General features: G+C 35.5%; 1 protein-coding gene across 4 annotated transcripts in view; it reads left to right on the forward strand.

Moving 5' to 3' along the window:
* CTNNB1 (catenin beta 1) overlaps positions 1–14,019 on the forward strand; it is a 35,738-nt gene that overhangs the window by 8,597 nt on the left and 13,122 nt on the right. The window lies entirely within an intron of this gene.

Below are 14,019 nucleotides of genomic sequence, written 5' to 3' on the forward strand. Positions count from 1 at the left end.
CAATCTATATGTCCATCTAAGCTTTTCAGTACCCTCACCCTTCTACACAGCTGAAATTTCATGTTGAATCATAATCATTTTCTCATATACACTCTCAACAGCCTCGTTCCTCTGTTGCTTCATACCCACTGGTCCTGGGCTATTAATTCACCCTCCTTTATGACTGTTTACTTTTTCTTCTCAAACCTTCCAACAACTCTTCCCCCATTCTCTCATCTAATGCCACTGCTTTCTATTTCACTAAGCACATCAAATAATTGGAAGAATTCCTGCACATCCCTATATCTGTTTGTGACTATGCCCTTTACCTTCTCTGTCACTACCGATGAAATGTAGTGTTCCACGTTACGGACAATCAATTAATTTGTGCACTAGATCCCATCCTTTCTTCCTGTCAAGAATATTACCCTGTCATTTTTCCTTCTCTCACATCATTGATTTTTCCTTCTCTACTGGCTCTCCGAGCACGTAAACATGAAAATCTCTTCTTTATGTCTCCCCTTTCACCCAACAAAACACCTTAAAACAATTGCTTATATGCACTCTCTCCCCTTTCCTGTTGAACCCCTATCAGTGACTATGTTATAAATTGCCAGCCCTCATCTCACTCAGCCTGTTAGTAGCATCTGGGACAGTTGCATGAAACACTTTTTCACTTGGTTTCTATGCCACCATGTCTGCTAGCACATTTTCTTCCTACCTCTCTAGCGGTTTCTTCTTAGTCTCCTTTGTTTTTTCTGTCATCTCTCTGACCTCTTCTTTGGAGTGAGTGAAAGCTTAGTCCTCGAGCCTCGCCTTTTTCATTGTCTAAATACACTTCAGTTGCTTCCTTTGCTTTTTCTGTCATCTCTCTGACCTCTTCGTTTGGGTGGCTGAAAGCTTAGTCCTTGGACCTCTCCTTTTTTATTTTCTAAATACACTTTAGTATCCTAGCTTTAAACAAATAGTATTTAACCTTCTTGCTATTTCTAAATTATCTCTAGCCTGAATTTCTCCCCTGAACTCTATATCCTAATATCGAACTAGTTTTTCAACATTTTGGATGTCTTAAGAAGTACCTCAAACTTAATATGTCTAAAACTGAATTCCCAATTTCCCCTAAAGCTGCTTCTTAGTCTTTCCTATGCGCTTAATGCACCCCCTTTTTCCACTTAAATTAAAACCATGCTGTTCTTGACTCACCTTTCTTTCACACCCTCTATCTAAACCCTGTCTGCAAATTGTCTGCTCTCCCTTTAAAATATACCTGCAGTCTTAACTATTTCTCATCATAGCCATGCCATCTTAATCTTTTGCTAGGCTTATTGCAAAGGCCTTCTAACTGGTCTCCATGCTTTCACCTTTGTTCCCTTTAAATGTATTTATCAATACAGTACCAGGGCAGTCCTTTTAAAACATTAAGTCACGTAACTTTACTGTTCAGAAACCTCCAGGGCTTACTGTCTCATTCAGTAGAAGCACAGGCTCCTATGTCTTCAGACCATTGTCTTCATTCGCTACTACTCTTCTTTTCTCCACCCATGCTGGCCTTTTTGTTTTTCCTCCAGTCGATCAAGCATACTCTTTGTACATATTGTGGCTTGCTTCTTCACCTCCTTCAGGCTTTTCCTTGCCATCGTGTCCACTAAAATCATAGTCCTTCCTCAACTTCCTATCTCCTTTTCGGCTTTCTCCTTAGCCCTCATTACTGTCTAACACAATAGATATTTTACTTTTTTTCCCCTCTTAGCCTCCTAGAACATAAGCTCCAGGAAGACAGGGATTTTTGTCTGTTTACTTCACTGCTTTCGTCCCAGTCTCTGGAATCATGGTACATAGTAGTTGATAAAGTAAATATGTGTTGAGTGAATGACTTAACTCTTACCACCTCATTTTGGATCATTCCCAATAGCATACAGATATATTCCAGTCCTTTGCAGAGGTGGTTTCCTTCTCGTCATTTATGACTCATGTCACACATCACTTCTACACTGAGGTCTTCATGTTCACCCAGTTTTACTTTATCATACTGTCCTTTTTTTTTTGGTTTATGGCACTTAATCATTCTTTGAAATAACGTTTGTTTACTTGCTTGTTCTTTGCTCCTCTAAGGGTCTTCTCCTGATTTTATATCCCTGGTACTCAGAACAGTGTCTGGAAGTTATAGGTGCTCAATAAATTTTGATGAATCAGTGAATATTCTCGAGTTGGACAGCTTTTGTTTCCCTCAAGCTAATGCTTCATTTATTTCTCTGTTCCCTTTCACAGCCTGACAAAGATATCCTGTGGACATGGTCTCCCTGCTTTCTTTCTTGCCTCCTTTCAGTTTTTTCCATCATAGCCTTTTAAAAACTCAAATGGGATTTTCTTGCTCACCTGCTTGGAACCTTTCATGGACTTCCAGTGGCACTTAGGATGAAAATGCATTCCTTACCAAAGCCTGGAGAGAGAGCCCTGCAGATCTAGCTGTTTATTTTCAGCCTCATCTCGTTGCACTTGTCCTTTCCCACTATAAACGAATCACTCTCTCAAGGTTTAGTTGTTAAAAGATGATTAGGCCTTTTATGATTCTAGACTTTTGCACATGTTATTTCTTGTTTCTGGAATGTACCTGCTCTGCTCATTGCATGCTGGCTCTTTTATGTCCTTTTCATGTCTCAGCTTGAAGGTTACCCTCAAGAAGCTGTGGCCACTCTCAGTCCACTTCTTCTTGTTCTTGTGTCGGTCCACTCTCATCTCCTACTTATTTAGTTACCCGCTTATCGTTCTTTGTATTTGTTTATTCAGTTGTCTGTCTCCTTATCAGGAATATGAGGACCATTTCTGTTTTAATCGCCACTATATACCCAGAAGCCATTATACCTTCTGGCATATAGCAGTTGCATAAAAATTTGTTGAATAAATAAATGAATGAAATCTATACATACATTGCATTTATGCTCTTGGAATTGCTGTGTCATGGAACTATTGAGTAAATGAAAGAAGTGTGAGAAAGCTTTCTCGTGGAACAGAAAATCTCTTGATTAACATCACAATTTTGTGAATTGAGAAAACAACATAATATCACCAATGGGGCATTCGTATATAGCTCCAGGTTATGACTCATTTATCCGTGTGTTGTTGGACTCAAAATAGAGCAGATTTAGAGCTGTTTCTTGAAGTTCTTTGTATTGAGATAACGAAGCATTCACATTTTGAAAATAAATGCTTCCTAGCTCTCTTTACTTTCTGTAGTAGTCCGTTACTCTTTCTGAATATAAGAGAGCCTCATAATTATGAGACTTATGACTATGGTGAGGCTGTAAAGGCTGCAAAATGTCCTGTTTGGGAGAGTAACATAAACTTGATATGCATGGTGGGGGCAGAAGTCTGCTAAAGAAAGTAAAAGTATGTTGTCTTAATGAGTAAATTCTTCTCAAGGAGCTGGTTGCTTTGTGGAGCCAGGTTTGTTTTGTTTGTTCTTAGGTTACTGACTGTTACACATAGATTTGAATCATATAGTTTATCTACAGCTGTAGACCTTTGCTGGGGCCGTGTCAACAACCTGTATTACACTTTAAATAAAAAAATACAATGCCAGCGTCCTACCCCAGACATACTGATAGAAACCATGGGGATGGAACCTACTCATCTGTATTTTTTAAAGTTCAAGGTTAGAACTGTTGGAAGAATCAGGTTGCCGGTTTAAAGGGTTCTTCGAGCAAACTCGAAAAGCTTTATAGTAAAGAAAGATTTTTAAAGGCACTTACACAGACTAGTCTCCCTTATCTGTGGTTTTGCTGTCTTTAGTTTCAGTTACCTGCAGTCATCACCATCCAAAAATATTAAATGGAAAATTCAGGAAATGAGAAATGTGTAAGTTTTAAATTGCACACCCTTGCTCCATCCTGCCCAAGATGTGAATCGTCTCTTTGTCCAGTATCTTCACTCTGTATATGCTACTTGCCTGTTAGTAGCCATTTCACTTATCCGATGGACTCAGTATCACAGCGCTTGTGCTAAAGTACCTTACTTAATAATGGCCCCAGAGCACAAGAGTAGTGATGCTGGCACTTGAGACATGCCAAAGAGAAGCTGTAAAGTGTTTCCTTTAAGTGAAAAAAGGTGGAAGTTCTTGACTTAATAAAGAAAAAAAATCATATGCTGATGTTGCTAGGATCTGTGGTGAGGACGAATCTTATATCCGTGAAATTGTAAAGAAGGAAAAAGAAATTTGTGCTGGTATTGCTGTCGCACCTCAAACTCCAAAAGTTAGGGCCATAGTGCGTGGTAAGTGCTTAGTTAAGATGGAAAAGACGTAACTTTGCTTTTGGAAGACATAAACAGAAAGCCTGTTCTGATAGATGGCAACGTGCTGCTCCAGAAAGCGTTGAGTCGATACGAAGACTTCAGCAAGGGGTCCCCTGAAACCAGTGACTCCACGCCATGAATAGGTTTGGACCGAAACTATAAAAATAACTGGAGAGGCTGCGTCTGCTGATGAAGAAGCTGCTGCCACATTTCCGGCAGAGTTGAGGAAGTGGATTGGGATTTGGTAACTGTCTGGTTTCAGACATCCACTGGGGATCTTGTAACTTATCTGTGGATAAGGGGGTTGGGGGCGGATTCTAGTTTAGCACATACCTGGTCTTAATGGCCTGAAATGTTTTTCCCAAATAGATGGTCTTATAGCTTTCATGTGCCATTTGGTCCAGGTTTGTTTTTCACAGAACCTGTTTTTGAAAATACTGTAGGAAAAAAAAAAAATGGGTCACCTCTTTTAGTAACCTGTACACCCACTTAAACCCCTTTCGGTTACTGGTCTTTACATTTAGGTTTAATGTGCTTAATTAAAATGTAAACTCACTGGTCTTTGGTTTGTTATCAGTGAAAGGATGTAATAAATAAATCGAGGTGTTGGCCAGCTGTTGCTGGACACCAGTTTTTGTATGGCCTGAGAACTAAGAATATCTTTTACATTTTTTAATGGCTGATAAAATATCGAAGGATAATGTCTCATGACGCGTGAAACTATATGAAATTCAAATTTGCAATTTCCATGAATAAAGTTTTATTGGAACAAAGCCACATTCATTAGTGTGCATGTTGTCTGGCCGCTTTTGTACTACAGTAGCAGAGCTTATTTATGGTCTACGAAGCTTAAAATATTTATCATCTGTCTCTTTACAGATAAAGTTTCCTGACCTCTGTTAGATGAGATATATCTTCCTAAATGAATCCTTCATGTTCCTAAAGGCACTTAAAGAAGGCTCTTAGGTTCTGTGTAATTGTTGGTGGCTATCTAAGCCCCCATGTTCCATTTTATTTGTTCTACTTGTCTACTTTTTATACATTTTTCTTTTTGGCACATTCAATCCATCAAATATTTAAGTGCTCGATATGTGCTAAGCACTTTGGAAACAGTGAGGAAGTAAAGGTATAGTCCCAGGCGTCACAGAGTTCACTCACTGAGTTTTTAAAATTGCCTTTTTTCTTTTTCTTTTCTTAAGGTCAGTGCGCTTGGTATGATGAGGATGGGAGACTTTTGTAACAAGCGGAGAAGAAGGTTATTGTGGAATATAAAACAACATATTACTCCTAGAGGTCATTGAGTTTTTTGCCATTAATTCTGCCTATAGCCTGAACCTAGAGATTAACATCTAGATACATTCTTGAAATAAAACCTTCCTTGGCAAAATATACTCACGTTTGAAAATTCTGCATTTTTTGTCAGCAGTAGTGCTGTGTGTAGCTAGGCAAAAAGTCCAAGTATGGAGTATGCAGTGATTCAAATGTAAGGAATAGAATAGATATAGATATAGATATATATTTTTCACCGTGGTCACTGATCAGAGAATGTAGTTCTTTAGTATTACATATGGAAACTTTTATCTAAAAACTACTGACTCTTCTCTTGGATTTATCTGCAACATTGACTTAAATACTAATTTTCTATAAATTTGAGGTGGTGGTAGGTATTTGATTAAAAGGGCACATGACTGAACTACATAGACCTGGATTTTAATTTTAACTGAGCAGTTTATTAGCTATACTCATGTATATTATATACTCAATATTAACTGCTGCTAGTCAGTTTTTTTCATTTGATAATTTGGGAAATGTTTGTGAGATTGCTGGAAAGATTCAGTGAGAACATTAGAACTAAAGTTGCTAGTCATTTAATTATGCTACCTTATTAAGTATGTCAAGGGCAAAATTAGACGTTTACCCGATATTACAAAGCAACATCCTAAAATTATGCTGTAAAAGATTATACTATTTAATCAGAAGCCTGGCATTACTTTGTGATGGAGTTGATTCTTAGAATACTGCCACTTTAATAGAATAAGAACAGAATGAAAATCTATTAAATTACTAAAAAGGAAATTTCTCGCTATAATTAAATACAATGACCTTTGTCTAGATATCAAAAGAAATGCAATAAGTTTTATTCCACTTTTAAAAAACATTAGTTATTTTTCCAAAGAATATGTCTTTTTTCTTTTATTTATTTTTTTAGCAATTTGTTTTTGCCTTGAGATACTAATTGCTGGCTGAGTGATTTTCACATTTCTTTGACAGAGTCCATTTTTATAGGCCACCTAGCTTTTATGCTTAGATACATTTCCTTAATGCTGTATATCAGTGTCTAGCTAACATGTAGTGGGGCTAAATGATGTAAGATATTTTCTTGAACAAGTATTTCTGATATCTAACAGATTCTATATAGTTCTGCAAATGTATGCAGTGTCTTTAAAAGTATGCAGATGCTTTGCATATTAAATAAGTGTTGAATCATTTTTCATTGTACTTTTTTTCATTCTTTATAATGGCTACATAGTAATCCACTACGCCCTCTCACCTGGATGATTTACAGTAGCTTCAAAACAGGTCTGTTTTGCTTTTGCCCCTCATGGTTTTTTTTCCATACAGATGTCAGAGTGAACTTTAAAAAGCCTAAGTCACAGGTCATGTTACTCCAGTGGCTTTCCAGCGCACTTTGAATTTTATTCTACATTCTGAGTGGTCTGGTCCCCACCTCTCTTCAAGTGTTCTTTTCTGGTTAACACTGGTACCTTTTAGTACCTTTACTAAATAGTGCATTCCTTCCTTTGCACTTGTTCTCTGCATGGAATGTTGTGCCCCATCTTTACCTGGCTAGTTCTTACTCCTCTACTCAAAAGTCACTTCTTCGTCACCCACTTTTACTTAGGGTAGTTCTCCCCACCAGTCACTCTATGCTCACCTTGTTTATTTTCATAGCAGTTCTTTTTAAATTGTGTAGTTTTCATTGTTTATAACAGTAGAATGCAGGCTTTAATAGATCTTGATTCTCTGACTCTCTTATTCACTGTTATTGCAATGCTAGTAAATATAAAAGATGCTTAAATATTTTTCAGTATATGACTAGATCTTCCATTTAATGGATAAATTATTTTTTATTCACCCCTCTATTGATAAGCATTTGAGTTATTTTCTGCTTTTTCTCTGTGAATGCTTCACTGTGCAGACCTTTTGGCATGATTCTGTGAATATTCACATTTCTACTTTAAAAATAGATTTTTTAAGCCAACGGGTATTTACACTTATATTTAATAGATAGCGCCAACTTACCTTCCAGGAAGTTTCTGCCAGTTTAACTATATCCTTATCAGCAGTGGGTATTATTAATCTTTTTCGACTTTACCAATCTAATAAGCAAAAAATGAGTTTCAACTCGTGTCTATTTATTGCTTGCTTTCTATTTTTCCTTTGAAATGATGATTCCTGCCCTTGTCTTGCAATTTTTTCTTATTGATTGTCCTCCGATCTTTGTGAACATACGGATATTAGCCTTTGATCATATTTCACATGTGTCTAGTGTGTCATTTTTTGAATTAAGTTTATGCGTGATCTTGTTTTCCTGGAATTTCTTGCTGTGGTTTTATTTCCACATATTATACCACTCATGCTTGTATATACTATATTTTATCTCAGCTTTATCTTTTTACATGTAAATATTCGACAAATGTAGGTTTAATTTTAATAAAGTAAGGATGAAAAAAATATTTTTTAGGACAAGCCCCTTTCTCCTAATACTAATCAAATAATCTTTCTTCCACTAATTGAAATGTCACCTTTTTCATTTATTAAATTGCCACATTATATCCGGGTGTTTTAAGTTAGAGAAAACCGAAATCTTTATATAGTACAAAAATTTCCTAGTCAGCAACAAGGCATCTCTCCATTTATTCTTGTCTGTACATTGTTTTTATTGTTGCTATTATGAATAAAATCTTTCTGTGATTGTTTTTCTAACTGTCCTGTTTATATATAGGACAGTAGTTTGTATATAATTTAACGGTCACTTTTATTAAAAATTTAAACTTTGAACTGTTAGCAGCCTTATCACACTGTAAAACCCACTTAAAATGGATACATAGTGTCTTTAACATGTTAACAGAGAGGCTCCTCTGCTTAAGTGTTCAGCCAAGTCATCACTTTGTGTACTCATTTTGAGAAACAGGATTTTTAGTTAAAACATGTGATGGAAATAGATCCTCCCATATAGCTGCAATCTTTAGCCTTATAAAATATACTCGTAGCCTATTTAGCTTTTACCACTGTTCCTTTTCGAAGAGATGGACATATTTTATCCTTGTATTTGAGACTTGAGTTTGTAAAGTTTAGCTGATTTAACGGAAGTGTACAGTGTACATAAAATTACTCATTTGGGGGGGGGAACTCCATTTTAATTGTTTTAAAAGATTTAAAGTACAAAGGTATGTTTTAGAAATCCCATTTGGAGTTTATTGAAATGATATACAGGTATTTTCTTATTTTCATTCAGTTATTTTTGATATGCAAAGTGTAGAAAATAATGTCGCATCGCACCCATGTACTCACCACTCAGATTAACATGTAATTTTGCTGTATTTGTTTGATTTAAAAAAAAAAAACAAACCTGCTGGAGTTTAAGCCATCTTTAATACCCTTTCCAGCCCTATTCTCTTTGCCCCCAAGTGTTAAGAAGCTGGTATGTATTATTTGTACTTTTACCGCATAAACAATATGAAGGGTTTTGTTTTTTTTAACTTAAGTGGCATAAAATTATATTTAGAAATTACAAAAATGTGCCTGTGTGGATAAAGGCTATTCAGTATGTACTTTGAAGTAGCTGTGTTTTAAAATATTAATCATCTTGGTTACTTATGTTAATATAAACTGGAGAAAAATAGTGTCTGGTTTTTGTAGTAATTTGCTTAGTGTATAGTAATTTGTTCTTAGAGTGTAGTAATTTGTTCTTAAAGTGAAAGTTTGTTTTTTTCTGAAGGATCAAGACTATTTTTAGGATTGTGTTACTGATCACAGATTGTGTGAAGTTACTCATTGGTGAGACTAACGATATATCATAAATGTACATGGTATTACCATAATCTATTATGAAGAGTAAAATCATATTGTCAGATATACACAGTTGGCCTAAATGTGCTATATTTGTGATTATTCAAGGGGGTTCTTAGGCATATCATATATACATACTCAATAAAAACATAAATGAGGACTACATCAAAAATCTGGAAAGCCAAAACAGTTTTTTAAGCATTTAATCTAAGAATTTAGAAAAACTTGCAGGTCGGGTGGTGGCGTAAAAATTAAATGTGTGCACATAGCTATTAGAAGTTGTCAGTGGTAACAGCTGATGCTGATAAGCCCTTCTTAAGCTGGCCACTAGAACAGTTCCTTCTTTGAAAACTGTCATCTTATGCTCCATCATTTTTTACTCTTTAACCCAGTAGTTGAAACAATCATCAGATGGGAGAAATTAAAGAGAATTGTTTATATGCAGGGATGTTTGTTCAGCATTGTTTGAATAGCATACTAGGAAGGACAGACATTCATGAATATCCAAGGACATATAGATAAATTACAGCATAGCCATATGGTAACACTACACATGATGATATTTTATAAGGGTCCACAACACAAGGAATTGATTATTATATTAAAAGACTACCTAACAGCAAGTTTAAGATGTTACCAAAAATTTCAAAATGTCATTAACTGCATATCATGGGAACAACAGAGAAACATTTTATATGAAGCATGTATTTTACTTTATGGATAGGCTAGAGAAGAAAGAATGAAGGAAGAAAGATGATTTGGGGAACATCCTAATTTTTCCTAGCCATAGGCAGTTCATATTTCTAATAGCCATTTTTGCACCTACATGTTTAAAGATAATGCCAAGGGATTAATGTTAGGTGTTCTGGGGGAACAAGTATGATTTGTTGTGTATTTTTTATTGGCTGGTCTAGGAAAACTCCTTTCAGCACACACACATGGCTGAGGAGTAAGAGCAGAGAAGAAACAGGAGTGAGTTGTAACTTAAAAGTTTTAGTGTTTAATGAAAAATGCTAAAACAAGATCTGAGGAGACTATAATTTTTTTAAATGGCAAGGTATTAGTAGTGAAAGTTAATAAAAATGCATATGTATGTGTTTTTAGATTTACAAAATAAATTTTACTAAGAATTTTTTTTAATCCCTGAGGATATATCAAAAATTTATTTCGCTCCTGAAATAGAGTTGCATATTCTTACTTTAAGACAGACTAAATGGTTGGCTTCAGTTCTTTTCAGTGCAGATTATTGGATAAGTGAATTGTTACCATGAACTGTGGTTTTATAATAGATCTGCTTTATTTTTATATAGCCAAGTTACTCCCAGTTAGTAATGCTTAAACTTTTTGAAATCTAAAGTAATCAAGACAATTTTGTCCTGATTGGAACTAGAGAAGTAATTTAAGTATGAAATCTATATCCTGTCAAGAAGTATCACGTAGACTTTGACAGAAGGCCACTTACAGTGCAGAAGGTGAAGTAGACGCTCCAGCACTCATTGTGAAATTGAGCATCAGCTAGTAATGCTAATCTTTTATAATGCTGTGATATGTAAGAAAATATCCTTACTTTTTAGAGCTACATAAGGTACTAATGTACATAATTTACTTTAAAATCATTCTGCAGGGAGGCATAAGTATGGCATATTAACAGTTCTTAAGTATAGGTGATAAGGATGTTCATCATACAGTTGTGTCTACTTTTCTGCACATTTGAAATTTTTTATAATAAAGAAAACCCTAGTTTGCCTAAGTAATCTTATTATAAAAGCTGAAGGTAAAATTACTTATACTTTGAATAAGGTATGGTTCAGGGTGAACTTACTACTTAGTTAGAAATAATATATAAAGGATATGTATTTTTCTAAACCTTCATATAGTTTAAATCAGAAATTGCAAGATGAATTTTGAAGTATTCTTTATAAAATACATAATTGAAAGAATATGTGTTTAAATAGCAAAAAGAAAAAGGGAAAGATGCCTGTGTCCACAGCCTGGGTAGACTGGATAAGTTGGCTGTCCCTAGCACCCTCTTTCTTTGTCAAAGCACCACTTGATAGTGGTAAAGCTGGCAGAACCCAAAGTAGTAATAGTAATAAGTGATAATGTAATAAGTGATCAGTTGCATCTGGGAACATTTAGTACTTTATAATTTTTAAGTCCCTCTCCCCCACTGTCTTGATTGGTACTTAGAGCGCTTTTCCCATTTTTGTTTCTAGCAATTCTTTCTGAAATGCCTAGTAGTTGAAACCTTGATTCTCGGGTTTGATCCTCTTGTTTGTTGTCTTTCGAATTTTGTGTGTCTTTCTCCTTTATTCTCTGAGTGTCTCCAACTTCAGTTATTATTGAACTTTGAAATTTTTATTTATTCTTTCCAATCTTTGTGAGGGTAATAAATGGAAACATGCTGTTTCTTTCTGTATCCTGCTCCTATTTTTAAGGTCTGTCTTTTAAAAAGAGTCAGTTTTTGTTGACCTTTTTCTTTTGATGAAGGTTTTTCTGAAGTGTTTGGTAAACCTTGGTCGATGGGAGGGTGTAGTGGAGGGGAGCCAGCCTTTGGACTAAAAGCTCCGCCCTGGGGAAGAACGAGGAAGCTTTGGGGCAAGATTCTGCCCTAGGTTTCTTTGGACAGTATATTCAGTTTCTTTAGTGAATAATTCTTAGATTTTTGGTAAATTTAAATTTGTTGGCAGGGCAGCATAAAGGTGAGTTGGCATATGCTGTTGTTTATGTGGATCTCCATTTCCACTCCTGTTTTTTACTCCCCTGCTGATTGACACCCTCCCTCACTTCATAGGGTTGCAGTGAAGAGCAAGAATAATTTTTATGTATGTTGAATAAATTTTGAGGTGCTGTAAAAAATAATAAGATTGAGAAGTCCCCAACATACAAAACTTATTTGTAAGTTTGGTTCATGAAGTTGCTTTTTCCCATAAAATCGTTATAAATTGTGGTCACGTTACCAGGTCACCCACATAAACAGATTTTACCCAGTATCATGGCTAAACTCTTTTGCCTTTGCTTCACCAACAAGGAAAACAATACTGTAAATATTTTTGTCCTTGAAGCCAGATATATCAAAGGGCTTCTTCAACAGCTGCACAGCTTATAAACTTGACTAATTGGTTTCTGAGCCCTGCGGCATTGGCCAAAGGAGGAGCTCAGTGTAGAAAGTCTCCTTTCTCAGAAATATACTGGGAGCTAGAGTGGAGACCCCATTTTCCGGACAAGTGGAAAAGTGATTAACATAGCCAGTCACAAAGACAGTCAAAGGTAAGAGCTAAAACACAGTATCAGTGGATGGAGAACCTGGGTTCCATCCAGCATAGTTTTTTCAAAGTATAGTCTGCAGATCATTTGCTGCATCCTCGAGAGTTCATTGAAAGTGCTGGTTTCTGTGCTCCATTCTAGTACTTTTGAATCAAAACATTAAACGCGTAATCCTGCTGAGTAAATTACAGTTGACCCTTGAACAGCGCGAGTTTGACCTTGATGGGTCTACTTATACTCAGACTTCTCAGTTGACCTGCACCATTCAAACCCGGTTTGCCCAAAGGTCAGATGGCAGTTGGGAATCGGCACACGCGGAGGGCAGACTTAAATTCTATGCAGATTTTCCACTGTGTGGGCAGCAGCGCCCCTTAAAACTGCCACCTCTCTGTGTGCTATTCAGGGGTCATCTGTATTTTAAAATACAAGATTTTTATTGACAGGAATAACCTTTACTGTTTTCTGTCCATTTTGCATTGTACGTTAGTTGTGAAATGTTTTACTGAGACGATTGTATCCACAACTCTTGTCAGCTTTAGGTGTCAAGTGATCTTTGTGGTTGTAGAAATCTAGTGTTGAAAGGGCAGTTTTAGGAAACTGCATGCTTCCTTTATGTAGAAAAAATTAGGACTTTAGAGTGCAGTTTCCAATTTCATTAAACGTATTTCACCTCCTTTGTACATTGATAGAAAACAGTTAAATATCTTAGCCCATATCTTTACTCATTGGTAAATCAACCCAATATGTTGATTTGTAGTCTTAAGATGAACTTGTTTGGGGGCAGACTTTGTTATAAAGGAAATTTTGTTCTTCAGACTATCTAGAGGCTATGAACCCTTAAATTGTTCTAATTTGCAAATAGTTCCCTGTGTGTGTGTGATTCAGTGTTTTCCTAAATATGAAACAATAAAACAAAAATGCAGACATAAGTTAAATACTAAGATTTTTATATATGAATATATTTTTATATTGATTAAAACAGCATTCCAGTCAGTAATTTATATTTATTATAATCATTGCTATAAATTTGAACTTAGAAAAACTTTACTAAAAAAGATGCTTTTAATTTTTGTCACACTTTTCATTTGAAAAGTAATTTTGCTTCTTAAAAATACTAAATCTATTCTGACCCAGTCACTAAAATCTACTTTATTGATAGCATTGTGTTATATCAGAAAACAACTGATCAGTTTAATGAAAATTGGTGTTTTTAAAATCCCATTGTACCTCTTCTGTCCAAAGAGGATCTATGAATTTTTCAGTGTGAGAAGTTGAATTTGGATAGTTTTTTTCCCCCTCCTTGGCCTTCATTATTAGGGCTTTTTATGTTCTCTGTCATCTTGAGTAATTATGTTTTTTGACATCCTAAATACCTGTAATTTATATTTCTACTAAGAAGAGGTGCTTGTT

Source organism: Pteropus medius, unplaced genomic scaffold, assembly GCF_902729225.1.
Source record: "Pteropus medius unplaced genomic scaffold, Ma_sr-lr_union100, whole genome shotgun sequence".
In the NCBI taxonomy this organism is placed as follows: domain Eukaryota; kingdom Metazoa; phylum Chordata; class Mammalia; order Chiroptera; family Pteropodidae; genus Pteropus; species Pteropus medius.